Source organism: Rhea americana, unplaced genomic scaffold (genome assembly GCF_003343005.1).
Source record: "Rhea americana isolate MKP2758 unplaced genomic scaffold, rheAme1 scaffold_50, whole genome shotgun sequence".
Classification (NCBI taxonomy): domain Eukaryota; kingdom Metazoa; phylum Chordata; class Aves; order Rheiformes; family Rheidae; genus Rhea; species Rhea americana.
The window spans coordinates 724794-751060 of NW_028186646.1; the positions used below are offsets into that span (position 1 = coordinate 724794).

The 26267-nt window shown below is 36.7% G+C and overlaps 1 long non-coding RNA gene across 3 annotated transcripts; it reads left to right on the forward strand.

Annotated features, from left to right (window-relative positions):
* Nucleotides 1–2351: 2351 nt before the first annotated feature.
* LOC146588605 (uncharacterized) lies at nucleotides 2352–25923 on the forward strand. Of its 3 annotated transcripts, XR_014897398.1 has the most exons (5): nucleotides 2352–2388; nucleotides 13222–13275; nucleotides 24296–24462; nucleotides 24582–24752; nucleotides 25647–25923. It is a non-coding gene; the product is annotated as an uncharacterized LOC146588605 (long non-coding RNA). The 3 variants fall into 3 exon arrangements; XR_014897397.1 differs by lacking the exon at nucleotides 24296–24462; XR_014897399.1 differs by lacking the exons at nucleotides 2352–2388; nucleotides 24296–24462 and adding an exon at nucleotides 12700–12804.
* Nucleotides 25924–26267: the final 344 nt, after the last annotated feature.

A 26267-nucleotide genomic window follows, 5' to 3' on the forward strand; every position in this document is an offset into this window, starting at 1 on the left:
ATACTTTGCACTGATACCAAATACAACATTGGTTTGTATAAAAGCTAGGTATAACTGACATTTACAATATTTTCCATCTTGTTCTTTCTACATAAGCAGGAGGTCTAAGTCTATAAATATTTCTTATTATATAAACTTCTTTTCTATAAACTTAGTGGCTCTGGAGTATTTATATAATCCAGACAGTTTCCTAATATGGTCAACTTTCGGTTATCCCAGTTACATCATATTTCCTTATTATACCCATATGTCTTCAGTGCTGTGCCATACAAGCCTTGTAATTTGTATGGAAAAAGCCTATAGCCCTCTTTAAGTTTGTTTCCACTTCCATTTTCATCCTTCTAATCTTTGAGCTTCACTTTAAGTACTTTAAACTTTTACTACTGACAATTCCTCCTTAGAAGTTTGTATCTCTGTCCACCTCCATCTCTCCATTAAAATAATATTTCCACTTGTTTTACACAGGTTTGGTATGCTTCCTTCTGTCCTGCTCAGCACGATTTCTCTGGCTGTGCCAAACTGCTGTTGCCCAAGYGTCTGCCTATAACAGTGCAGATGTCAGTTCTAGTGTTGCCATAACGTCTTGTGAGTATCAACATCCTGTTTCAGAGTTTACCATCTAATGCACCAATACGCCCCTAAGACTGCATTTCTTCATGTGCCGAAAGAAAGTTTTGCATATCTGTAGAGACCCTGAAATGTTTCTTCACCATTTTGCCACTCTGACACACACACTTGGAGCTGTCATGTTGGGTTGCAGATCACATGTGAGAAGGAACATGCAAGGAGAAATAAATGTATTTGGCTCCGTATATTRCCAGTCTTCTCAGACTGGATGCTTACAGCAATCTGGAGGTAAAAGCTGAAGTATCAGTCTTGACACAGAGGCAATCTAGTCAAAGATTTTCTTAGCAGYGAGTACAACATGATGAGTTCATATGAGCTATGGAAATGATTACCAGTTCTCCAGTTAGAAATCTGCAAAGATGTACAGTACAGATATTACAAAGCTCAAATGAATTGTCTTTTAAGCTGGGGAGCACACAGGATATGCCAGGGGAAACCACTCCCTTAGACATTTCAGTTATGGATGTAAAAATTAGTAAACTCTCACATATACAGACTCTATGGTTTAAGAGTTGTGCCCTACCTGTGGGTCCAGCTATGAAGATCCAAAAATGTCAGAATAAATCATAAAAATTGAACRTTACCTGGAAGGTAGTTTAAAAGACACTGACCAGTGTTCTCACGGACATTGAGAAGTGCAACTATGGCTGATAAAAAATGGCCAGTGCGGAAGGCAAACATCGCATCTGCAAATGTACAGCTCTCTAACACCTAGAGCTGAGTAAAATTTGGAAATGAGATCCAGTGGCAACTTTTATTCTATAATTATGGGTTTTGCTGTGGAGAAGGTAACACATGAGCCCAGAATCAGCTGGACTGACCCAAGTTGAAATATCTACCTTCTGGAACTGATGCAGCCCTCTGTAATGGGTTGCAGTAGCTTTCCATTGCAGTAACATGATCCTGAACTCACAGGCCTTTTCCTCATCTTAATCTCCAAATTTATTTAAATTCCAGTATCTCATTTAGCAATGTCCAGTACTCTTCATTAGCTTTGGCTCTATGTTGTCAGTGTCTGTGTGGACTGAATCTTTACCATAATGAGCAAATAATTTTCTTTTCCTTCTTTTTTGAATATTAGGAACAAGGATCCCTAAAAGAGCTAATGGCTAAATAGCAAAGTCTCTTGAATTAAACCACATTTATTTATATCATGTACCTCAGATACCTCAGACTTTGATTCCTTAAGATTGCTTTCTTTTATATAAATGCCATGTAAATAATATCGGTACAAATAATCTCCAGATTACCAGATTATAGACCCTCTATCATCAAGCATTGGAAGGCTTGTCTAGGTCTAATTCGCTCACACAGTGGTATCGTCCAGTTGCCCCATTGATTTCATTGAGATGACTCAGGGTTAAAACCTGTTGTCATGGGAGTAAGTTGCAAAAATCTAAGAATGATATCAAGATTTTACTCATGATGTGAAGTATTATTGTACTGGAATACAGAAACATGGCCCAAAGTAAATAGGCCTTAATAAAATATGTCTAGACTAAAAACTATGCAATGGCAAAATGGCCAAGGGGAATATTACATTTATTCTCTATTTTTGAAGAGGAAACTTAGTTACACTTTGTGTAAAGCMGTATGAAACACTTTTGGAGGAAAACAAAAATAACAGGGAAAATTCTTTACTCTGTATGTTTGGAGAATTTGGAACACTGAACGGTTGGAAAGGAACTGCTGAAGTCACCACATCATAACTCACTCCTCCCCTCTGACTGCACAGCAACTTCACTGTAAACAATGGAAAATGTAAGTTAGCTTGCATGCTTAAGGAAGCTTTATTTTCTGATAACAAGTCAAATTGTTGTACCAGCACTGTTGATATTTTCCCCATTTTTCTAGCCATTGACAGATGTTCTGTAGCACAAACAAACAAAGAAGTACTGGAAAGAATATCCACTTAGTGATATTGTACCATTATGAGATTGTGTTACTGTAGCACAAGCTTTATGCAATTAAAAGATCAGGTTTATGGGTGCTAATATTAGTACTGTTGCTCTTAATTTATGATTTTAAATAAATTTACTTTATAATGCATGCTTTGTGTTTAGAGCTTAGCATGGATTTATTTTAAGTGTGGAAGATTAAAATGTGAATGACAGATAATGATTTGAAAATAGCTAAAAAGGAAGCACATATTTCTTGATAAATTAAGACAATTGGAAGAGAGCTGTAATAAGCACAAATTATATCTTTTTCAGAATTTTTTATTGAATGAACCAAAACTAGATAGGCTTGTCTTAATTATAGTTTATGTTTTGGAGGTCRGACACAAATACTGCAGATACAGTACAGATTTGTGAGCAGAGCTGAGGATAGAAAGTGGTCCCTTGAAATAGGCACACCTCCAAAGAGGAAAAGCCTGAGAAGTATCATGTGSCTCAGTTGCAAATGCTATGTTAAGCAGTAGAAATACACATTCAAGTCTGTTTAGTGTTTGGAAGGTTTACAAAACAGATGTTGACTCCTGATCAGCCTTTRATTCTTATGCTTCTCCTTTCCTGTAGCATCTCTGCCGAGGTTGCTCAGCTGCCTGTTTCAGTCCTTGCTATACCTTGCTATATATAACTTGTACCCAAGCTATAAATATCTTGATAGAAAAACTCCAACTATTAAATTCTTCAGGAGATGAATTGCTTTCACTGTTAATAAAATTACCTTTCTTTGCATCTTGAACATAATGAGTTTCAATGTTCCAGCCACTGGTTCAAATTTTGTCTTTATTGTCTAATGCATCCTCTGATATCAAAATTATAGACCTTGTATAGGTACTGTTGGCAAAAACTAAGGAAAACTTGCATTCCCAAAATGAAATTTAAGCCAAATGAAGCATCAAAGTTCAAATCTGTGATCCAAGAAGATTTCATTCAGTCTCTACCTTGAGAATCAATTTGAAGCTAAYTGAATATGAAAAATCAAGCTTTAAATCCTTAATAGTATTTAAATAACTATTACTATGCTTTATTTTCAAGTTTCTTGGATGCCTAATTCCACAAGACATGGGAAATTAGGAAACAAAATAGAGCTCAAACCCTTTAAGGCTCCTGATTAAAATAAGTACATTGTTAATCTAAACTCAGTCCTTAGGTAAGATCCAGAAGAAAAGTAGGTAACTATTACCACAAACAGAGTTTACATGTCCAAGTTCTCTGCATGGTGAATAAATAGAATTAGGCATTTCAGGATGTTCACTTTAGCTTATATCTTTAGTGAGTGACTTTTAGTTGCTTGTATACAGATTGAATAAAGTTTTTGAAACACGCGTTCGAAGCCTAGAACCAGTTCCTTGTCTAAGACTCCTAAGTCATCATGTTGAGTATGGACAATCAACTCCCYTTTTCAAAGACATTATAGGAAATAGCTAGAGTTCTTGCAGGGAAGCAGGACAAACAAAGAATTTTATTTTCCAAAAAGGTTCAAACTTGCATCTTGCATTTTATAGAATGTCCCAYTGTACACAATAAAATCATGAAAAAAAGTATATCATTTATTTTATGTTCATCTCCGATATTTGTGGAAAAGAGTGAGGGTCAGGGAACAGAATTAGAGTGAGGAGAAGAAAGCATGACAATATCTTAGTAGTTAGGCCCTTAGCTGAACAGGATAGTCTTGGGTTCAGGGCCTTTTTCCCTAGATTATTTGTGTATTATACATTAGGTGATTGTTTGTTAAAAACAAATTAAAAATAGGTAGCTGTGTTCCTGGGATCAGGGACAGAAATGTGAATGTTTCCCTTAGACCAGGTGAKCATCACAGCTAAGGTCACAGTAATTCTGGCTCTGTGCTGCAGAAAGTCTTTAGAAAGTTTTCTGGCAGAAATTGAGGCGTTTACACATTTTTTTTTGCTGATCATTATCTTGGACTTTGTATGGGCTGTATCCAAAAAAAGCACTTACTCACTGTGATCTAGTCTTTCCTTTATGGTCACTTGGGTGAGTTCTAGACAGAGCTTTTAAATTCTTTCATTGTTAGAGACATTTCTATTTCTTTATTATACTCACGTTTCTACTCTGAATTACCTCTCAAGCAGCTGCCTTTTTGAAGAGTAGAACAGTACATAGTACAAAATACAAAAGCAAAACACTAAATTTTTAACCTCCTCATTTGATCCGAGTATCACATTGGAAGATGTTCTTCTAATTTTGGAAGTAGATCACAATGCTCTTTTTTAAAGATACTGATTCTCTGAATTAAGTTTCTCATCCTGAATATTTGGCTTCTCTTCTTTTCCTCAGCTGTATGTCTTTATGTGTGACTGTATGGAAAAAAAAAAAGCAAACACTTTGTACGAGAACTCAATATTTCAGATGTATTTTTTTCATTGGACTTGTAATTATGTTCCAATTGAAATAGCTAATCTTTCAAATTCAATGAAACTTCCAATAAATTTTTATCCAAACTCACTTGAAATCTCAGGGACATTTTCTGTATTAGGGACTTTTTGTGACATCAGTAAGTTTGGATTGGAGCATCAGAAAGAATCCTGAAGTGGATAGAAATGAAAGAAAATCATTTTGTTTTTGCTTAAAATAAAGAAACATAAAATCAGATATATTAAATAGAGATATATTTAGAAAYTGTAGCAAGGGCTGAAAAATACAATTATTTTACTTTAGCTGCTCTTTTTATTATTTTTAACTACACTAAGCGGTTTCCACAAATTATGTTTACAGATCATATTACAGTGAGGATAATGGAAAAAATGGCTACAGATTAAGGCTTCCAGCTTTTTTTGGCTTTCCAATGGCACTTTCTCATTTATGTACAGCACTCCAAACCCAAAACTCTTGGCAGATCTTTCTGTGGTTCAAAATTCAATTACAGTTTCATCAGAAATAGTGGAGGTATTAAAGAAAAGATATTCAAAAATATTTGTTTGACAGATTCTGCTCCCTACTTGCATAGCAGAGATATTGCTGTCATATCTGTCAGATTAACCTAGGGCCAAAATTTCCAATCTGTCAACAGTATATGTGGTTAGATAATTTCTTTGAGTTAAAAGGTCTACAAAAACAAAATGTCACTGTAGATCAACGTTACGCTGAGAAACCGTTTTCTTTCATTCTTTTTTAGGAATCTTATATTTCATGTGGTGACTTGAGGTATCTTGATATGGATGATTCTTTTTTATAAAGCAGATAGAATTCTTAAAGGGAAGCTGTGTTCACTTTCATTACTTTACCTTTTAGGCTATTTTAGTCCCAGTTCAAAAAACTGTCGCAGTCTTAATTTCAGTGCAGTCTGGATGATGACCCTCAAAAAAGGGACATCGTCCTTTAAATATATATATGCATGAAGCTGCTGTTTTTAATTCTGATACTTTCACCAGTGAATCTTGCCAAAGTGTGGCAGTAAGGCATRTCTGGTTTTCTTTTTATATGTGCAAGTTATATGGAAGTTTGTGAGCTGAAACAGGAAAAGCTGAAGGCAAAGAAGAGCTTTGATTAACCATCTCATTGTAGGTGTTGAATGTTACCTTCAAAATGGCAATGCAAGTTGTTGATGCCTTTGGGAAAAGTCATGGCTTACAATGAAACATTTTAAAAGAAGATTGAATACTTCGCCCTCCTCAGTTCTGTGGTCTACTATAAAAAAGAATTAATTTAGTAAAGCCCTATAGCCTACTTAATGCAAAAGGTCAAACTAAAAGTCGCTTGTAATTCCCACTGGCATTACAATCTACACTGCTATATATTGAAATATGGAACGAAACACATAGTGAATGAGGTTTATCTTTAAAGACAGAAAATATTGCCTACTTTTTAAATTCACTTTTTGCTTCTAACTGAAGTTCTAGTGGATGTGATGCTAATATATGGGACATTAGGATAGCTGTAGAAAAAACAGACTTGTATGGTGAGATATTAAAGGTGGAATCTTCTGTGTAGTTTAGGATCAATGTATGTAATGTGGATAAAACTGGGTACACTTAATTTAGCTATGAAATATTGTTCTTATTGAATTGATCTGATTAGTCATTACTGTATAACTTCATTCTATTTTCCCTTTTAAAGAAGTACAAATACAACAATTATTTTGTTGGTTATTTAACTACACTCAGGCAATTAAATGAGCTTCTCTTAAATGAATACATGCATTTTACTTTTCAGCCTAGAAACTCCTTCACTGTCTCTTTCAGTATCTACTGTCTCTAGGCTATTATTAGTGTCATATGGCTATGTCAATGAAAGCTAAAGAATCAGTACTTTACTTAATTAGCTTGCCTTACATAGCCAGCAACCCTTAATATTTGTATTCCCAGCCAGCTCTGTTTCAAAATCAGTCTGCTATTCTGTAAGCCAGAGCTTTAAAATATACATGCAGTTGTTGAAGGCTGTCTAGACTGAAATGAAAAGCTGGTAATGGAATGAAAGAAAAATCTTAGATCAAACATGAAGTGTTTAGATACTTCTACCCCTGAATGTATTTCCTGTTCAAATCTATAACTTCTAGAGATTCTATTCATTCCCCGTATTATTTCTTCTGCTACAGCGTAAGTTGTTACGTCTCCTGTTCTTTAGGCATCTGAAGGTACATTTAACAGGTACTAGTCTGCTTACTATGACAGACCAAGCTCTTTGTGGAAAGTCCTCCGTAGACACTCCTTACAATTCCCCTTACAATTCCCCCTTTAAAGTAGTTTGCAGTTGGTTCTATTGCTGACAATAGACTGTATTTTTTTCCCTCCAGTCACACTTATATGAGTCAGGAGAAACCTTCTTTAGGTCAAMGGAGTTAAATCAATGTGCAAATCACATAATCTGCAGGAACATCTGTCCCTTCGCATTCGCTTTGCCAGGCCGACCTCGGYGCTGTGGGGACCACGCCGGGGCTCACAGTCAGGCAGCCTCGGTGGCTGCATCCGCCTTTTATACCGTGCTGGGTGCATGTGCCAGAAGAGCTGTGCCTCCTCCTCCCACGCTCTCTGCAATGGCAGAAAAGCTGGGGGTAGATGATGAAGGGGGCCTTTTGGTTGTTAATGCTTTGCCACTTTTTCCTTTAAGGAAAAGACAGTAGATAGGCCATATAATTTTTCAGATCTGGATTGAACATACTTTGTGACCCACCGAGCCCCAAACGCCTTCTAGCTCCATCTGTTTTATGCAATGGTACTGACTTGCTCTTGCAAAAATCTAAATTTCTGTTATATATCATACAGGTGCCAAAATCCATATTTGGGCTTGTGTTCTGCAGGATATGGAACATATGAGACATGAAAGWTAACTGTAAATTAGCTAATTCCAGTCTCCTTCCCCCAATTCCTTCTGTTGTAATTCCAAATTAGAAAACCTCCAAACATTTCATTCCTGGGCCAAATTAGAAACCACGGGGACTGTTGGGGTTAAATGCTTCTTTTTAGGTGTAAATATTACACTTGCATATATTTTTGACAATATATTACTCAAGTCTATCTCTAAGGAGCAGCAGCAGATCTTTGCAAGCGCTGTTATTTCAGTTCAATATTTTTATTTTAACATAAAGGCATTTCAAAGTCTACAAGTCAGTGTGATCTTCAGTACACAGACAACATACCACCAGTTCYTTTAGAAACAAAAAAGACTGAGTGCTTCTATTTGTGTTTCTGATTCTTTATGAATACTAATGCTCACAACCACAGATTAAATTAATCTCAGCTGCCTCAGTCACACTTGGTAAATGAATCATAAAATAGTTTCATCTTGATATGGTAAGTTGTCCTTGACAGCAAATTAAAATCTTAATAAGTGCCCTATTCATAAAACACACACATACACATATTCTTCATTCCTAGAAATCACGGTTAGAATGCAGATTTCTTGGTTTTTGTTGAAAGAAAGCTGAGCATAATTATGTGTTATTTCTTGAAGGCCCAGTTATAATACACTAGAAATTTTGAACGTTAAAAAAACAAAAACAAAAACCAAAAAAAAAAAAAAATGACTCTGCCTGAGCATTTTGATAGGGAAAACAGCAAGAAATATTCAAAGTAAAGAACAAAATAGGAAAAAAGAACAGTTCTATCTTTAGATGGTCTTTAACCCAATGAAGTATCAACATTTTGCCAAACACATTGCTAGTTTTAATTTGTTTTTGTAGTTATTTTTAAAATGGAAAGTTRATATCCTCATCTTGAGCTAAATATTGGCTTTTGTAAATCTTTGAATGTAAAGGCAATGGTTTGCCTGTCATAAGCAAACAGAGGGCAGTTCTCATTACTCAGATGTGCTTAGCTCATGTCTATGCAGTAGTTGAGAGAAAGAATAAAGGACAAAAATTCTTTCATTTGTTTTGGAAAGATGGATAAATAACAGCTAGAACTGTTGATGTAATCAGCATAGTTGTATTGACATCAGTTAGTTACATGTATTCAGGACCAAATTCAGCAAAGTTAAACRTAATATGTAATTTTAGAAGTCATAAATTAGCTCTTGCTTTCTAATAACAATAAAAAGCACAATATTTATAACCAGCTTTTTAGTGAAATCAAGTTAAACTTAAAAATCAACCTTAACTCTCTTCTTTGTGAATATTTTGAAGTTCAAGGTTTATTTTCATAGCTATAAAGATAATTTATTTTCCTCATTGAGAACAAAGACAATAGTCTTTAATATAGACTAGAATTTCATAGAATCATAGAATCAGTAAGGTTGGAAGGGACCTCCAGAGATCATCTAGTCCAAACTCTCCGCTCTGCAGGTCACCAATTTCTTGGTAAGAAGCTTGCTTTATTATGATGGCAGTAGATGTTTGAACAATTTCTTGTTTTTTAAAAAACTCTTTCATCTGTTTATATATGCATTATATTTCAAAAGCTAATTTAGACTTTTTAGGCTGCATATTAGTAATGTCCATATAGTACCATATATGGAGTCTTTAATTATGYAGTGTAAGTCTGGAAATATAATAGTGCTTAGGAATTTCTAACAATGTAATTACAGCACATGTGCAGATTATACTTTTTTAAGTGAAATAATCCTAGACTTTTTAATTCATTTTGTCAAACAACTAGCTCACATTCTGGACTAATGATCTGTAAAATTTCATTTGTACTGTAAAATAACTCTAGAGATGAGACCTTTGTAGAATAGATACTAGTATATATTTCTATCATAGTATCTGCACTTTATAATGGAAGCAGTGACAGTCTTTTTCAATGACAGAGAAGTAGCTGTACAAACAGAGCAGCTGAATGGACAAGGGCAACCAAAGAAAAAAATGAAATATCATGGAATATACATTATTGTTCAGATTCAGTGCAGTATTGCTACACTTAAAGCATTCTGTAATGAAGAATAACAAAATTTTGTTAAAATTAATGAAAATGACAATTGCCCGGTATCCTCAGCTGAGGTTCTCGCAAACATAAGTCTTAGAAGATGTTTGCAGTCATGAGAGTAGCATAATACTATGCCTAATTTGCAAAGCTTATTGGCTTTCCCACGAGTGAAATGACCTCTGCATGTTACTGATCCTTGGTGTGCTGTCCCTTTTTGGACATTTATGATCCATATGTGTGTGTCTGCAAAATGGCAGGTTTGTCCATGCTATTCTCAAGCACTTTTGACTGAGTTCCAGCATACTTCTTCCTGCTTTTCCACTCTGCTTTTTGAACTAAGAATAAAAGGTTAGTGAGATTTTGAAATATGTTAAAGCCCTTTCTTCKCTGTGGTTTTTAGAGTAGAGATCTGACATCTGGCAGCAGCGTAGCCTTTGTGCCTGGATTTTTCTTTTGCATGCCACCGCATGAAAAATATAAAGACGTATGTGTATGAAGATTTTGTTTACTTAAGTTTACTTCCTCACTGAGTTCAGGGAAGATGATCTTCCTTTCTAGGGCAGATATACCATTGTGAACTTCCTTATATTTACCACAGATCATCTATATCCTGTCCCAGGTGTAGAATAATTAATTCTTCAGAAGCATTTTTTTAGATTCACTACTTATAACTTTGAGTCTTTTGTGGATGTTAATGAATGATAGCACCACCTCAGTGATGTACTTTGATAAAATTGTCTATAGGTACAGAAAGATGAAAATAAAAACAGTTATTAATWTTAGTAACTATTATTAATAGTATTGTTAACTGTTAATGAGTATTAATGTAGAGAAACACTTCCACAATGCCAGTGTTTGCGTTCCACTTCATATTTATTAAACTGTGTTCTTTTCAACTTTGCTATCCATTTTTGAGATATCTGCTTTTATAGCCAATAGAAGAAAATATAATACACACTTAAGGATACCACTGCTGTGGCATATTACAGATGTCTTCTTTAGAATGAGATGAACTGTGTCCTGCAGTGCACTGTCTGTATTGACTAGATTGCTGCTGGCTGTGGAGGCAAGCCACTTTGTAGACATCTCTCTTTAGCCTGATTAATTGCATTTATATATCTGGTTTAGATGTAGAAGATAGGACTTGGTGATGTGCACATCTTCACRTAGAGATTTAATAGCAGAGAAGCTAATCCTCTGGGGTGATATTTTTATGACTTGTCTGTGGGACCCGGCTTTCTCTGACTGAATTCATTCATCACACACATTCCAGCTTCTGAAACAAATAACACAGAGGTTTTACAGCCAATGTTTTCGTACAGCTTGTACACCCTCTGAGGGGATGAGGCACACTGGGAGCAGCAGCACTTTGCCGTGTCAAGATGTGTGACATACGGCATAGTTGTTGTGTGAGCTGCAGTTGAGACACATGGACAATTCTTAATACTCTGCTAACCCTTGCTTTATGCAACAGATTGAAAATAGAGTCCAACAWGATTACCAGTTTTGGATATTTGCCTTGAAAAGCCAGAAATAGTCACAGATATTTGCAGATCTTTCTGAAATCACACAGTTCAGTTCTGAAGAAAACTTCTAAAATTTGCCATTATTCTCAATGTTTAATTAAACTCTTTTAATTTTTAACTGTAAAAATAATGAAAGCGTAAAATGAGATGCTATTCCTATGAGTATTATTGAAAGCTAGACGAGACCATTTCCTTTTCAGTATTTCTTCTGTGACATAGTTGGTCCATGACTTTTCTTACTTCCCTTGYAAACTTTGTCTCTCTTCAGAGAGACAAATAATTCTGTTAGCCTGATGCCATGTTCATCCTCAGGCTTTACTTATGTGGAATAGCAACTGTCACAGAAAATAAATAAATATAATATAATATCAAATACTTTGGTTATGGCATGTGCACTTCATAGCCCTGGAGAACCAGGTCTCTTTCTTCGGTACATATTGTCAGTTTGCACTGAGAGGAGACCTCTTCATTCTTGGTTGACATGTACTAAAGCAATACAAAGAAGAAATGAGCAGATATTTCACAAACAATTTTTAAATTTCATTCTTCCTTTAGATAGGAATGTGCAGGTGCACATTTATATGTTTCTGAATTGGTGGAAAGAGAGTTGCAAAAACAGATTTCCTGATCCTGTATATTTTTCTTTCTACATGAGCTGCAGCTGTACTAGGCAGTAGCTAGTATTTAAGGAAGAAAAACCTCCTTTTGAATTTAGACAGTGATCATCACCTATATCTGCAAACATTTCTATGGTTAGAAATTTGATCTTAATGGAAACTGCTGGCAGACTTGATGCATTTTATTGCTAACCTTCTGTCTGTCTTCCCCGACAAGAAATCCTGAGATCAGTAACTGACATTTATCCATAGCCTGTGCTGACTAATATTTCCTGTGCTCTGTTCTGCAGCCTGCTCTCCATGATTAACTGACCACATATAACCATATTTGTTAATGAGTTCATAGTATTTTCCTTAGTCAGTTAGCTAAACAAATACTCCATATCTTATGAAGGCAGGGATACGCTTTATTGCTTCCACATATGACTCTAAAAGGATGTGATACAGAGGAACACAATGTGCCTAAGCCAACAGGAAACTTAAAAAAAGAAACATGTACAAAGGCTCTAACACATTTGTTTTTCTTCCCACTGAGTTTCTTGCATTATTCATTGCAGAAAAACAAGCCAGCAATTTAAATTCTGGAGTTTTTTTTTTTTTTAAATAAAGGTGCAAATATCAGAGGAAAAATGCACTATATAAAGTACTAAGACTGTATAGACCTAAGTGTCCTGCTCTAAATTTAGATCAAAATTAAAGACAATAGTTCAGGATAGGTTTAATCTTTTTAAGAAGAGGACTGAATACTGCATAGTTGAGATGTAAGGTAGGAAAGCTGCATGTTTGTGAACACTYTGTTGCTTTTCTGATAAAATACAGGGCTAAACTCTGCATCTTGGATAGATTTACCTAATGGTTATCTGGGCAAAATGCTCTCATTTGATATCCTCCCTCAGAAAGGATCCTCAATGGACAGATTTCATCTCTGTGGGTAAGAACCAGGCGTCTTCATGGCATTTCTCCAACCATCCATTCCCTGCAAACATTCCTCCCTCCCCCACCGCACGGCTGTGAATCACTGTGAGGCAGATACCTTGACTCTTCCCTGAATCTATGAATTTGAGAAATAGACCACTGTGGAAACAGATTTCCTGATCTTGTGGGTTCCCCCCACCCCCCGCCTTTCCCCCCTCATGTTGTATGGGAAAGTAAGAGTATGAGGTTTTGATTTTTGTCTTTGTAGTTCTGGCCAAGCACTGAAGACAGCAAGGAGAAGGCACCCAGGAAAAGTCGCTGGGTAAGAAATTTGATTCAGGCCAAAATTCGACACACAACATTTCACACAAGTTCAGCCAACACTTTTATTGGTCATGGATACAGATGAACGAGGGGAGACTAAGAAGCACAGAGCCAGATAAGCAATTTCTCTATGTCTTGCTCTCCATGGATAGAAAGCGAGGCACCACGCTGCAGTATTGTCACAGAATAATCCCCCTGTATTTTTATTTTCTGCAGGCTGGGAGGGTAGAGTTCTTCCCYGCACTTCCAGCTGTCTCCTTTGATTTCTCTAGCATCTAGCTGAGTCACTGGGGCTTGGTGCTGTGCCTAAGATTCTGGCTTTAATTAGGTCTTGTCTAATCCTGAATCCTGGTACTCTGGCTAGTCTAACACAGTGTTTTATTTTGTAACAGCTCTTATTTAGTTACCRTTTGCTATTTTATCCAATATGAGAATTTTATGTGTGAAAAAGTGATTGCTACATTTTGCTTCTGCTCAACAATGATGCTAAAATAGTTTTCTTTGGAATTCTGACTCACTATAGGCTGATTCAAAYGGAAAACTTTGCTGCAGTTTATCACACTTAAGATAACGTGCAAGCAAACAGAGCCATTACAAACATTACTTGCTAAATATCTCTTTTAACCATGTAATTTCACTGCATTATATTCTATGTTTTTGTAATTGGTAACAACATATTTTTCAAGCCCAGTCCTAAATCCAAATTGGCCTTTTGTGGGGATTTGTAGATTAAGACACTAGGCTGAGCAAATGAGAATCTTGTTGGCTCAAGAATGTTCTCGGTATATCTGTACTATATAAATGTGTTTATATTTAGAAAGTGCTGCTGTCCAGAGTTACTATGTGGTGTTCAAAGTTACTACACTCCCAACCTGTATAAGTGGAGAGTGAGCAGCCCTACTCTCTGCAGAGTACTCTARGATTACAGTAGTTGTTTTTCTTCTGAGTTGAGAAAAGAGCCTCAAGTTTTAAAATTCTCAGTGATAGGAAAAAAAATTCAGAWAAGGCAAAAGTTATGGTTGACCAAGCTAAAAGATTTAACTATTTTGTWTTTTAAATAAATAAAAGACATGATATAATGAAAATAAGTTTGGAAGGAAAAAGTTCTTAAAAAGGAAAAGAATAAAAGCCTCCATTAAAAAATGTTTATATTGCAGAATATTTTAATTTTAAAATAAAACTTCAAAGACTATTCTAATGAAAGACTATTCTGTAAAGTTTTTAAAATGTATAGCCACCTACAGAAACCTACAGTTTTGAAAAMAACATGCCAAGTAGCTCATAAAACATTGAGAGTATTTATTTCTTATCATGAGAAAATTTACCTCCTTGGTACATTTTCCGCCATGTGCAGGGGCACTTGCATCAGTTCACTCCTAGGAAGTGATGTCTAAAAATTGCATTAACCCTTCAGTTGGAGAGAATCCTACTGCAAAAGAGCTTGAAATATTTGCAAAGGTTCCTAGTGTTATTTCTCTATCACCAGCAGATGGTGCTTTAGTTAAAYCTCTATTGCTAAACAGAAGCAGAATGGTTTTTAGAAGTATATTCAAATAAATCYCCCAAATACAGTTGGAAATCTCCACGTCTTAATACCTGAGTTGACTATGAACCAAAGACAAAACATTCTGTGATTTCTTAAGAGAAATGGATGCGAGTAGTGGAAGATAAAGGAACTATGAGCCTTAAACTGGCAATATCAAGCTGTGCCACAAGTATCTGATTTCTTTATCTGGCAGAATACGCTGCATGAAGAGAATGCAGCATATGTGCAAGAACCTTAGTTGGAGATGGCAACCTTTAGGAAGCACACTGGTAACAGATCTGGTATGGATGAGTGWGTATGGAAAAGSAAGGGAGAAAACAGTTGTGGAGACYGGCTGTAGGCTCAGCCGTTTTTCCACATCTCTTTCAGAAATGTTCCTTACAGATTGCAGTGGCAGCCTGCTTCTTGAATGAAGCTCACACAGCTATCCCTTGCAAGGTTATAGCTTGAAATTTATTTTGACAAGGATAACGCTCATAGACATGTGCCATTGTTTGCACACAGGCAAACTAATGATGCTCAGAAGCTAACAAAAATTATTAGAAAGACATTAAAAAAGAATCAAAAGAGATACCAGTTTTTCTAAACCTTTAAAAGATTTGTCTTCACATTTTATAATAAAATCTACTTGAGAATAATTCCTCCACTGACCAAAATGCATGCAAATGTTGAGAAATAATTTTTGCTGCAACTCAGAGAATGCTTTCGGAATAAACGTAGATCAGGAATAAAGCTATGTATAAACTACTTTCTAAACCAAATAGCTATTTAAACCTCTATACTATCTTATACAGGAAAAAAGATTGCAAAGCTAGGTAATACTGCCTTCCAACAGTTTTTGCAAAACTATTTAAAGTACAAGTCTAAGTGATTACATTTCTCACACTGAGAAATGGCTCATATTTATCATACTGAGAAATACTCTCAGAGCACTGGCACAGCTTGCCCAGAGAGGTTGTGGAATCTACTTCTCTGGAGATCTTCAAGGCCCGCCTGGATGCAACCCTGTCTAACATGCTCCAGGTGACCCTGCTGGAGCAGGGGGGTTGGACTAGATGATCTCCAGAGGTCCCTTCCAACCTCAACCRTTCTGTGATTCTGTGGCATTCAAGTTTAATCACTAATGGACGTATCTGCAACACCAGAAGTGAAATCTTGACAAAGAAGAAATAGGTTACAAATATATTTCATACCACAGAGTTCCAAAAGCAGTGTTTACTGGAGAAGCTGCGACATTTCAGATGTAGACAGAATGGTCCCTGTACGTCACACCCAACTTTAATGAGCGTTGCAAGGTTTAATTACTATTTATTCAATCCTATAAAAAGAGAACTGCAATCAGGAGGGCACATACTTAAATATTCATTGTTATTCTTATCAAGCTATGTTGTTTGAAAGTAAACTGTTTGTCCAGTGCATTGAGATTGTATAACAAGTCTGGAAAAGACATAGTAAATTCTACTAGCATCGTATTTTAAAGATAAAAATGTAATGAAGAATGTGCCTGTCCTTTGTGACATAGAAATGCTGCTTGTTTTTTAATATATGACAGATCCTCTTTTCGCAGTTTCTGAAAAAGCTTCCTATTCCAGACTCATTTTCATGTAGTAGCTTTTATACCCTGTGCTCACAGGAAATAATATGGACAGCTTTAAGGAAAAGTATGTTATTTATGAACTGCAAGCTACAGTTCGGTAATTCAAGTCCATTAGTCATTTACTCATATCAAGTAAGTACTCATATTTGAGTCCATCCAAGGCAGATTTACGAATGCAGTTCGTAACAAACAGTAGTCACTTTCCACTTCCTAAATCTGCTTAACATTTGTAAATGTTGAAAAAAATGCATGTATATGTACCAAGAGGCTTGACATTGTTTATATCTTTTGTATAAATGTCAGTTATTAGCATGCATTAATGAAAGATGTATAACAAGCAACAAATGCTTTATTTTGACAAATTTTCAAAGGTTTGTAAATTARGGACATTGGTCCCCTAAAGCTCTGCTGGAGAAAAGATTTTTATCCCTTGTGGTTTCTAGTTGTTTTTACAACAAATATTCTTAGGGTGGTGTAGATCTATTGGCAGCAGTAGACCTTCTTGTGTTTCTTCGTGAAAAATGAAGCAATTGCAGGAATCAATTTATTTGCATTGTATTATTTTTACTTTTAGCTGTTTGGCATTTTTCAGGGGTTCAAGAATGCTAGCCCGTAATTAGCCCAATGATAGTGACTAATAATAATAGTGACTAATAAGAATGACTTCCAGCTACTCAAAAGAGTAATGTGATCAATGGGTTTCCATTTTGAACATTGTGCTTTAATAGTTGATGAGAAATTCCAAATGTCTGTGGAAGTAAAATGTAAGAGCCGAAAGATAATGTGGTTGGAAGGTATTACTAAAGCTGACATCATGTCTCTTACAGTCAGACATGTAAAGCAGCACACCAGATTTGAACAGGGCTTTGGAAAGGTGCTAGTGTTGTTACATGCTGGAAAGGAAAAAATCCTAATAGTCGTGATATAATATTTTATGGGAAGAATGAAAGTTTATTCAGATTATTTATTCCTGGACTCATCCTGTTCTTCCCTGGGTCAGCAGAGAACCACAGTAGCAGGGAACCACAATCAGTTCCTGAGAATTCCCATCCCACTAACCTGTAGATCTGTCACAATTTTATTAGGTGGCAAAATATATACAACAAATCAGAAAACAAACAAACAAACAAACAAAAAAAAAACCACAGTCACCTGAAGAAAGACTTCTGCAGACCAGTGAGATGAATGTTATCATACAAACTCCTTAATTCTTCTTCCAGCATTTGAAGAGAYTGGTGCTCAGCTCAGAAGGATGTTAGAGCATGTTTTGAGTTCAGGCGCTCAGCTTGTACCTGCTTTCARTAAAACTACCACAAATAAGCACATGCATAAACGGATTGAGAAATATGGGAATAGGTCTTCTGGGCTCTAGTTCATATCCTGCTTAACTCTGATCTACATATCAGTTAATCGGAAAAGAAGAAGGCTAACTGAAGGGAAGCAAAGAAATTCTAGATTAGTACTAGGCTGGTTCATATAAACTAATAATCTGGCTGGTGGAGAGGGTCTGGACTCCTTATTTCAGGTTATCTGCAGTTCTTAGAACTACCCATTGTTATGATAATATAGAGCTGGAAAAGCCATCAAGACCTCTAAATTCACATATTGTGATCTCTACAYGGCTCTTTTAATGTGACACTGTAATAACTGAATATTCAAATAGTTAATGTGTCAATTCTAATGAAAGTCTTTCCCCTGAAAATTATGAATAAAAACATAAGAAACAATAGCCTAAGAGTGAAACAGCATTTCGCAGTTAACTCTGAAATAAAGCTAATGCAATAAGTATGTAACTTATGAATAAAAGCTGAATACTGCTTTTACAAAACCATATTAATTTAACTGCTACCAGTCTATCTTCTGCTCTGAAAAATTGCAGGCTGAGCTACTGAGGCTCTAATAACTGTACTGGCACAGGGACTGCTTTCACTGATGAAAATTTTGGAAAACCAGAGATGTTTGTACTTTTACACATTATTTTAGCTGCCAGTCTATTAGGAGTGGTTGCAAAGGGAAGACTGCTAAAGGAAGATGAGTTTTTAATATGTTGCTAGTGTCAATATACTAAAAATAAGTATTGATGTGAGTCAATAGAATGTGAAAAAAAAAGTGATTATTATGAACAGTTACATTTAAACGTTTCCAACAGGGGTGGACTACTCCAAAAAATTATTTAAAACACCTGGAAACATGCGACAATCTGACAATCTGCTTTAATTGTTAGGTAAAAAAAAAAGTAAAAAGGACTGAAGAGAAAGGATTAAGGTAAATGACACTAAGGTGTCATGGTTGTTATGTAGTTCCATAGATATTGTAATTCCATAATTTCCCTTTCATTTTCATTGATTTATTGCTAAACCAGAAAAAGTCCGTGAATAAGAGACTTTCCAGTATTTATCCCATTGGTTTTATCACATAGCACCAGTTTTCTATGCTATAAGTTTTTCTCCACCCATGTCTGCCATTAATTTCAGTATGCTGTATTTTGTGCTGGAGAGGTTATTGTACACCTCTGGACTAGACTGAAGTTGGAACATACTTTTTGGCTGAGTTTCCTTAAGGTTTATGAAGTATTTTCAAAAGCACTTAAGTAAGCATATTAACCTGCTAATTCCATGAAGTTAATGGGAGGTTGTGCTGTTATTTCAGATGGGACTGAATTTGCTTTAAAAATCACATTTTTAAAGGCTAAATGATAAGAAAGAGCTCCTGTGTTTTTTTACCATGTTTTTCTGGAAGCCCTAGAGTACCATACCGATTAGTAAACTAGTGTGAGAYGATTAAAAAAGGAAACACAAACATACAAACAAACCCCCTAAACAAAGAAGCCCACTCTGCAATCCTTTCTCTGGATTCCTTTTTTTCAGTTTGCTTTTTGATCAGCATTCAAAAAGTCACCATGTATTAACAAAAAATTGCCAAATCGGCAATTGGTTGAAAACACGAAAAAAACAGCAGGTAAAAGAAGGAATCCGTGATGCAGGAAGGCTCTTTAGACCTTCAACTATATTTYTGGAAAATCATTTACAACTAGAAGTATTTTAACATATTTCAGTTCTTCCTCCTGCATAATCCCCAGCTGGCTTGCAGATGGGGGATGTGCGGCAGTGCAAAGGGTTTTGGGTGACGTTGTATGAAAACGTATGCCAACTTCATTCTAAAAGCTTGTTTTACCCAACAGCCTCTSTGCTCTTTTACCAGAAGTGCACACACTGTGCCTCCTGTCTGAACGCTGACAAGTAGCTCATGATTGCCAGGCATCTGCCACTGGCATGAATGGACAATGAAAATGTGCCATCCATCTCTGGATTTAAAGACCATTGGATCCTATATTTATGAAGAACAGCTCTACTTCCAATAAGAAAGGGTTCTGAAAAATTTACCATCCAAAATCTCTTCAGTTGATGACAGACTTGCTGCTTTGAGAGGGAACTATCTCCACAAGAATGATCCAACTCTCACGGTGACTATGAGTACCTGAATGGAAGATTTAYGTTTAAATATGTGGGCAGCAAATGGAGACTAGGCTTGCAATACAGAAAATGTGTAGTGGAAATATATATTTTTTTCCTTTGTGAAACACCAACCAAGGAGAAACACTAGTGGCAGGGCTGCAGCTGAAAGAAAAGGGAGCCTGAGGGTGGGTGCCTAGGCAGAGTCTGCCAGTTGTTGACGCTAGGCAGTCCCTCTGATTTGCAGTTGATTGGTGAGGTGCTAGCAACCAAGGCTGCTATATTCACAATAAAATTGAACCACAGTCCCTAAGGTCACAAGCACTGTCATACCCAGCCTGCCCAAAGGCCCGTTCAGCACACTGACCCATTTAAGAAAACACTTCTACTATACACGGCATGCACAGAAGGAGGCTCGGCCGTGCCCTGCTCTGTGTTGAATCGATCTTTCAGAAGCACAGGTTTTGCGCAAAGGCTGTTGGTAAGAGCTTGTTCTGGTGTCTCGATGAAAAGAAGCAGAGAAAAAAAAACCACTATGGTCAGAAAATCATATCTAGGATGGAAGGACAAGTCCATATAYGGAGAAGGCAGAATYACTGAATGCCTTCTTTGCTTCAGTCTTCACTGCTAAGGGCAGTCCTCAAGAATCCTGCAGCCTGGACGTGAGGGAGAAAGTCTGGAGAAGGGAAGACTTYCCTTTGGTTGAGGAGGATAGGATTAGAGACTTTCTGGGCAGGCTACACATCCACAGATCCATGGGCCCAGATGGGATGCAGCCACRAGTACTGAGGGAGCTGGCAGATGTTGTTGCCAGGCTGCTCTCCATCATCTTTGAAAGGTCCTGGAGAACTGGAGAGGTGCCTGAGGACTGGAAGAAAGCCAGTGTCACTCCAGTCTTCAAGAAGAACAAGAAGGAGGACCCAGGCAATTATAGGCCGGCCAGCCTCACCTCCACCTGGAAAGGTGATGGAACAGCTCCTTCTGGATGTCATATCCGGACATATGGAGGACAAGAAGGTGATCAGCAGTAGCCAGCATGGATTCAGCAAGGGGAAATCCTGCTTAACCAATCTGACAGCCTTCTATGATGGGATGACTGGCTGGGTAGATGAGGAGAGAGCAGTAGATGTTGTGTACCTTGACTTCAGCAAGGCTTTKGACACTGTCTCCSRTAACATCCTCCTWGAGAAGCTCAGGAAGTGTGGGTTAGACAAGTGGACAGTGAGRTGGGTTGAGAACTGGCTGAAAGGCAGAGCTCRGAGGGTCRTCATCAGTGGCGCAGAGTCTAGTGGGAGGCCTGTGGCTAGTGGCATCCTCCAGGGCTCAGTACTGGGTCTCATCCTGTTCAACTTCTTCATCAGTGACCTGGATGAGGGGATGGAGTGCCTCCTCAGCAAGTTTGCTAATGATACCAAGCTGGGAGGAGTGGTTGGCACACCAGAGGGCTGTGCTGCCATTCAGAGAGACCTGGACAGGCTGGAGAGTTGGGCAGAGAGGAACCTCATGGGGTTCAACAAGGGCAAATTCAGGGTCCTGCATSTAGGGAAAAATAACYCTAGGCACCAGTACAAGCTGAGGGCTGACCTGCTGGAGAGCAGTTCTGCAGAGAAGGACCTGGGAGTCCTGGTGGATGACAGATTGACCATGAGCCAACAATGTGCCCTTGTGGCCAGGAAGGCCAATGGTATCCTGGGCTGCATTGGAAAGAGTGTTGCCAGCAGGTCAAGGGAGGTGATCCTGCCCCTCTACTCAGCCTGGGGAGGCCTCACCTCAAGTACTRTGTCCAGTTCTGGGCACCCCAGTACAAGAGAGGCATGGAGCTACTGGAGAGAGTCCAGCRCAGGGCTACAAAGATGATCAGAGGGCTGGAGCAYCTGCCYSATGAGGAACGGSTGCGAGAGCTGGGCCTYTTCAGCCTGGGGAAGAGAAGCCTGAKGGGGGATCTKATCAATGTGTACAAGYACCTGAAGGGAGGGTGTCAAGGGGACARGGMCAAACTCTYTTCAGYTGTCCCGTGTGACAGGACAAGAGGCAATGGGCAGAAATTGAAGCCCAGGAAGTTCTGCCTGACYGTGAGGGGGAATTTCTTCCCTGTGAGAGTGACGGAGCACTGGRACAGGTTGCCCAGAGAGGTTGTGGAGTCTCCTTCTCTGGAGATCTTCAAGGCCCACCTGGATGCAACCCTGTCTACCATGTTCTAGGTGACCCTGCTGAGCGGGGAGGTTGGACTAGATGATCTCCAGAGGTCCCTTCCAACCTTACTGATTCTGTTATTCTATGATTTTCCCAGTCTCTAACAATTTTCAGTTCAGAAGMTTTTTCAGTTGCCATATACATAAAAGTACCTCTTTTCCTGTTTAGACACCTTTAGCCAGGTTTTGTCCAGTTTCTGACAGAGTGCAGAGCTGTAAGGCAAAAAACAAAGAAGCTATCTAGGGCTGTAAAGAGCTATAAAAAGCAGAAGAATAACTTGCCCTTCTTGCGGGCATAGTAACTTCAGGAATTAATGGAAACCCTTGAGTTGCCTTTACTGCGTATTGAACAAAACTAGTAAATTCTCAGCCCAAGTGCCTGCTTTGGAAAGAGCAAAGTACCAGGCTGCTGAGTGCTTTCTCAAGCTCCTTTTGAACTTTCACAGCCTCAAACTATCTCAGTCAGGACTGTCAAGCTTTTCATTACATTGGAAACTCTTAGTTTACATTGAACAGATGACCTGAAATATTCTATTCTTGCTGTGCATGGACATTAGGATTCATATATGTGAAACATTGTTCAAAACTAGTCAGTAGTTTTCTGGCCTATGTCTATGTTTTCACTCAGAAATGTATATATATTCATTAATTTGTGTAAACCAAATAATTCTCAATTTTTTGAGTGTGAAAAAAAAATCTATTTTAATTGATATCTGAGGAAATTCCAAATGTATGACAAGTGATTTCCAAGCAAATATTTATGGTATTCTATAAAGCAGCTATATTACATTCTACGACTTTCCTTTATAGAATTTTCTGTTTTCCAGCAGGGAACAATACTAATACTTCRTCAGCTAAAATTGGAACTACTGACAGTGTTATTAGTTATTAATACCAGTGATGTCTGATGCTAAAGATGAGTAAAGATTATGTAAGAAGTCAAGCTATATCTAATAGAACACAAGAGAGATTTTTGCTTTTCTATTTTCATTTAATTGTTTCTGTTGATTAACAAAAAACAGGATCCATCAAGTTATCAGTGGCAGGACTGAGGTCCTGAAAGGTTTGGAAGAAGTAAGAAGCAAACTTTTTGTCACACAGAAAAATATTTAAATGTAACCTGCTAAAGAGATTTAGATTCTTAGCAAATATAAGTGAGGATAATCATAATAGCATCACTGCTACTCAGTTGARCCTGACCTTTGTAAAATTTCTCACAATATTTCTGTTTTTCATATATGTAATCTTTAGAGAGCTAACACTCCGGGAAAGAAGTCTATTATAATATTGTGCTATTAAATTAACATTTCTGGAATTGCAATATCTGCAATATCAAWGAAAAATCACTCTTAAGAATGTTTTACCAGTAGGAGTCATACCATGGCTCAGAAATTCTGGAGCAGCATGGAGTTATTGATCAAAACAAATTCTAAATGCTAAAATACAATACTTACATTTCCTTGTTCTTGTAAACAAAAACCTRATTGCCTGTCTTGCTCTCTATAAAAAGAAAAATAAATAAATAACAAACCACATGCTGGCAAGCCAAATGAGCTATTACCAGAAGATGGCAGTGATGTCTTATTACAGCTGCAGCTACCATGCCATTTACAAGAATAACCTAATTGCTGTATAGTTGTATCATAGTTAAAAARGGGACTTTAGATCAGTCAAACCAATTACGTCCTGGTATCTTCAGCAGTCTACCTCATGTGGTACAGTTTTTAAATAATCTTCATTTCTGTTACTTTTATTCTTAGACTATAATTATTTTGGAAATCAGCCAGGCTCTAATTACATGAACAATATTTTGCTGGTARCATTAACAAATAGTTTGACACACCTTATAGTTGATTTTTTTCAAATTAGAAGAATGAAGTTGGTAGCCCTTTTTCTGTTACTCACTAGATCTGGGCAACTCTTATTTATTTCAGTTTTATACGAATCTAAAGGCTCTGTGAAATAGTACTAGAGGATGTAGTGAGGGGAAATCTAACAAAAACARTAGAATTTATTCCATTGAATCCACCTCATATTCACATATGTAAGTTCCCAGAGAGATCACAAAGTTCYTCATGAGAGGKGAATTTCTTAACCTCAGCAGAACARTGACATGTTTACAAAATGTCTTTAATTTGATGTAACTATGAGAATCTGACAGCCATTCTCTATCCCAGCTGATGCAAGGAACTATAAAAAGAAAATCAAGGTTTCTGCTTTTTATTTCATAGGTCACAGAATTATATCATCCAGAACTAGCAAACGAGTGATTTGCTGAAGGTACGCGGTACCTTTTGCCATAAAGCCTGTCACCCTTGCACACYTCATTGTCTCATCAGGAATGAGCGTTTGTGCTACTGCTAGTGCTGCCTTGAACTAAAAGCCTTTCAGATCAAAGGTGATGCTGCTTATCAAATAAGAGCAGTAATAATATGATCTGCCTAGCTAATTTTTCTTAGAAGAATGTTTTTCATTGTTATCRATAATAATACTGACCGATGTGCCTCTCTTTTACAGGTTCCATAAGCTTCCTATAGCTATGTAAATATTAAAACCTGAAAAGCCAAACCTTAGCAACGGATTGGAAGCACTGATTCTCCTAAAGTCCCCTAAGCGAATAGTACGCTGAGCTACCATGTCAAGCCTGTTAAGTCATTTGAAGGAATTTGGGAAGTCAGCACACTTTGGGTAATTTCCTGGCAATTCATCTATAATGTCTACTGCCTGTTCCAATTTCTGACACACAGATATATTATACCCAACTGTGATCAGCATGCATAAACAGTAAACTCTCTTGAAAATATAGAATGTGAAGAAATAGGCTTTCTTTGTACTTCTGGCAAGGTAGATAAATCATATTGAGCTTGAAATAACAGATGATCAGATCATGAATGGATGAATACCTGTGTATGTTTTTATCTAAGAATTGAATGTAAAACATGTCAATAATGCAACAGTATTAATTCTTGAAATTATTCTAGAGTATTTGCCAAATACCTAAATACCTGAAGCAATTCTATCACACATGATTAATTTTCATGTTTGTCTACCACAGGCTTCTCTCATTTATTTATAGAAAATGACTTAAATTCTTTCCAAAGCATGTTTGATTTCAATTGAATTTACTAGGCTGCTGGTTCATATTTTAAACTATGTAGGTTTCTGAAAGAAATAGGTATGCCATATCATTTTTTTTTAAAAAAAAAAAATTGTAAGCTTTTAAAAGATCAAGGGCAATAATGCAAAGATGTAGGTCAGCTRAAATTTAAAGTTCATGGAGCACTCTGAAGACTTTTGAAAATAGCTCAATAGAAAATCTGTGAGTGAATAGGACTGYAGGTCCTTGCCATGTGGAAATACCTTTTTCTTGTGAATTAGTTAATTCTAAACCAGAACAGTCATATGGCACCAGATATTTATCCTTCATCAGTGTCTGAATATGTGAAGTTCTGTTGGGCTTCTTATTATCAAAAACAATTCATAAACWACCTGTACCAAAAGAATTATATAATGTTTTTTATATTTCTTGGTCAATTAAATTGTCAAATTAAGCAATCTCATTGTGCGTCTTCTTTTTTACAGGCAAACACAACAGTGTCATGATTGAAGAAATGCTGCCTTAGAAGCCTTGAGGTATCTGTTGTATTTGAAATATGAAGAATTTCCTTTAGAAATACRTTAAGAGATGATAGCCTCCCTCAATGTATTAATACTTTCATTTTTTTATCTCTGTCTAATGTATCTCTATGTAGTGTACCTCCGATTTCATTTCAAGTCCTTCTTTTTCTTCCAGCATGGTAGTTATGATGATTGAAACCACACAAGTCTCTATTGTACAGCCAAAGTTTGCTGATGAAATCTAAAGAACTATTTCCTTTTTTTTTTATTCTCTGTCTTTTGATTTTCATCCTACTTTAGAATTTCATGTTCTTTCTATTCTCAGGATAAAAAAGATTTTTTTTTTTGGTAAAAATAACTTAAAAAAAAGCCTATCAAAATGCTACTGAGCATCAACATTTATTTATAGATTTTCTTCACTGAACTAATGAAAACAGCACATTCTGGATTATGTTTTTGATCATAATTTATATTTTGTTAAAAATAAATCTTTATCCTTCTCTATTTGCAATTCTCAGTGATGTCATCTGGAGGGTGGTTACAGATTTTTGTACAAATAAAAATCAGATCAAAATACTTTCTGGT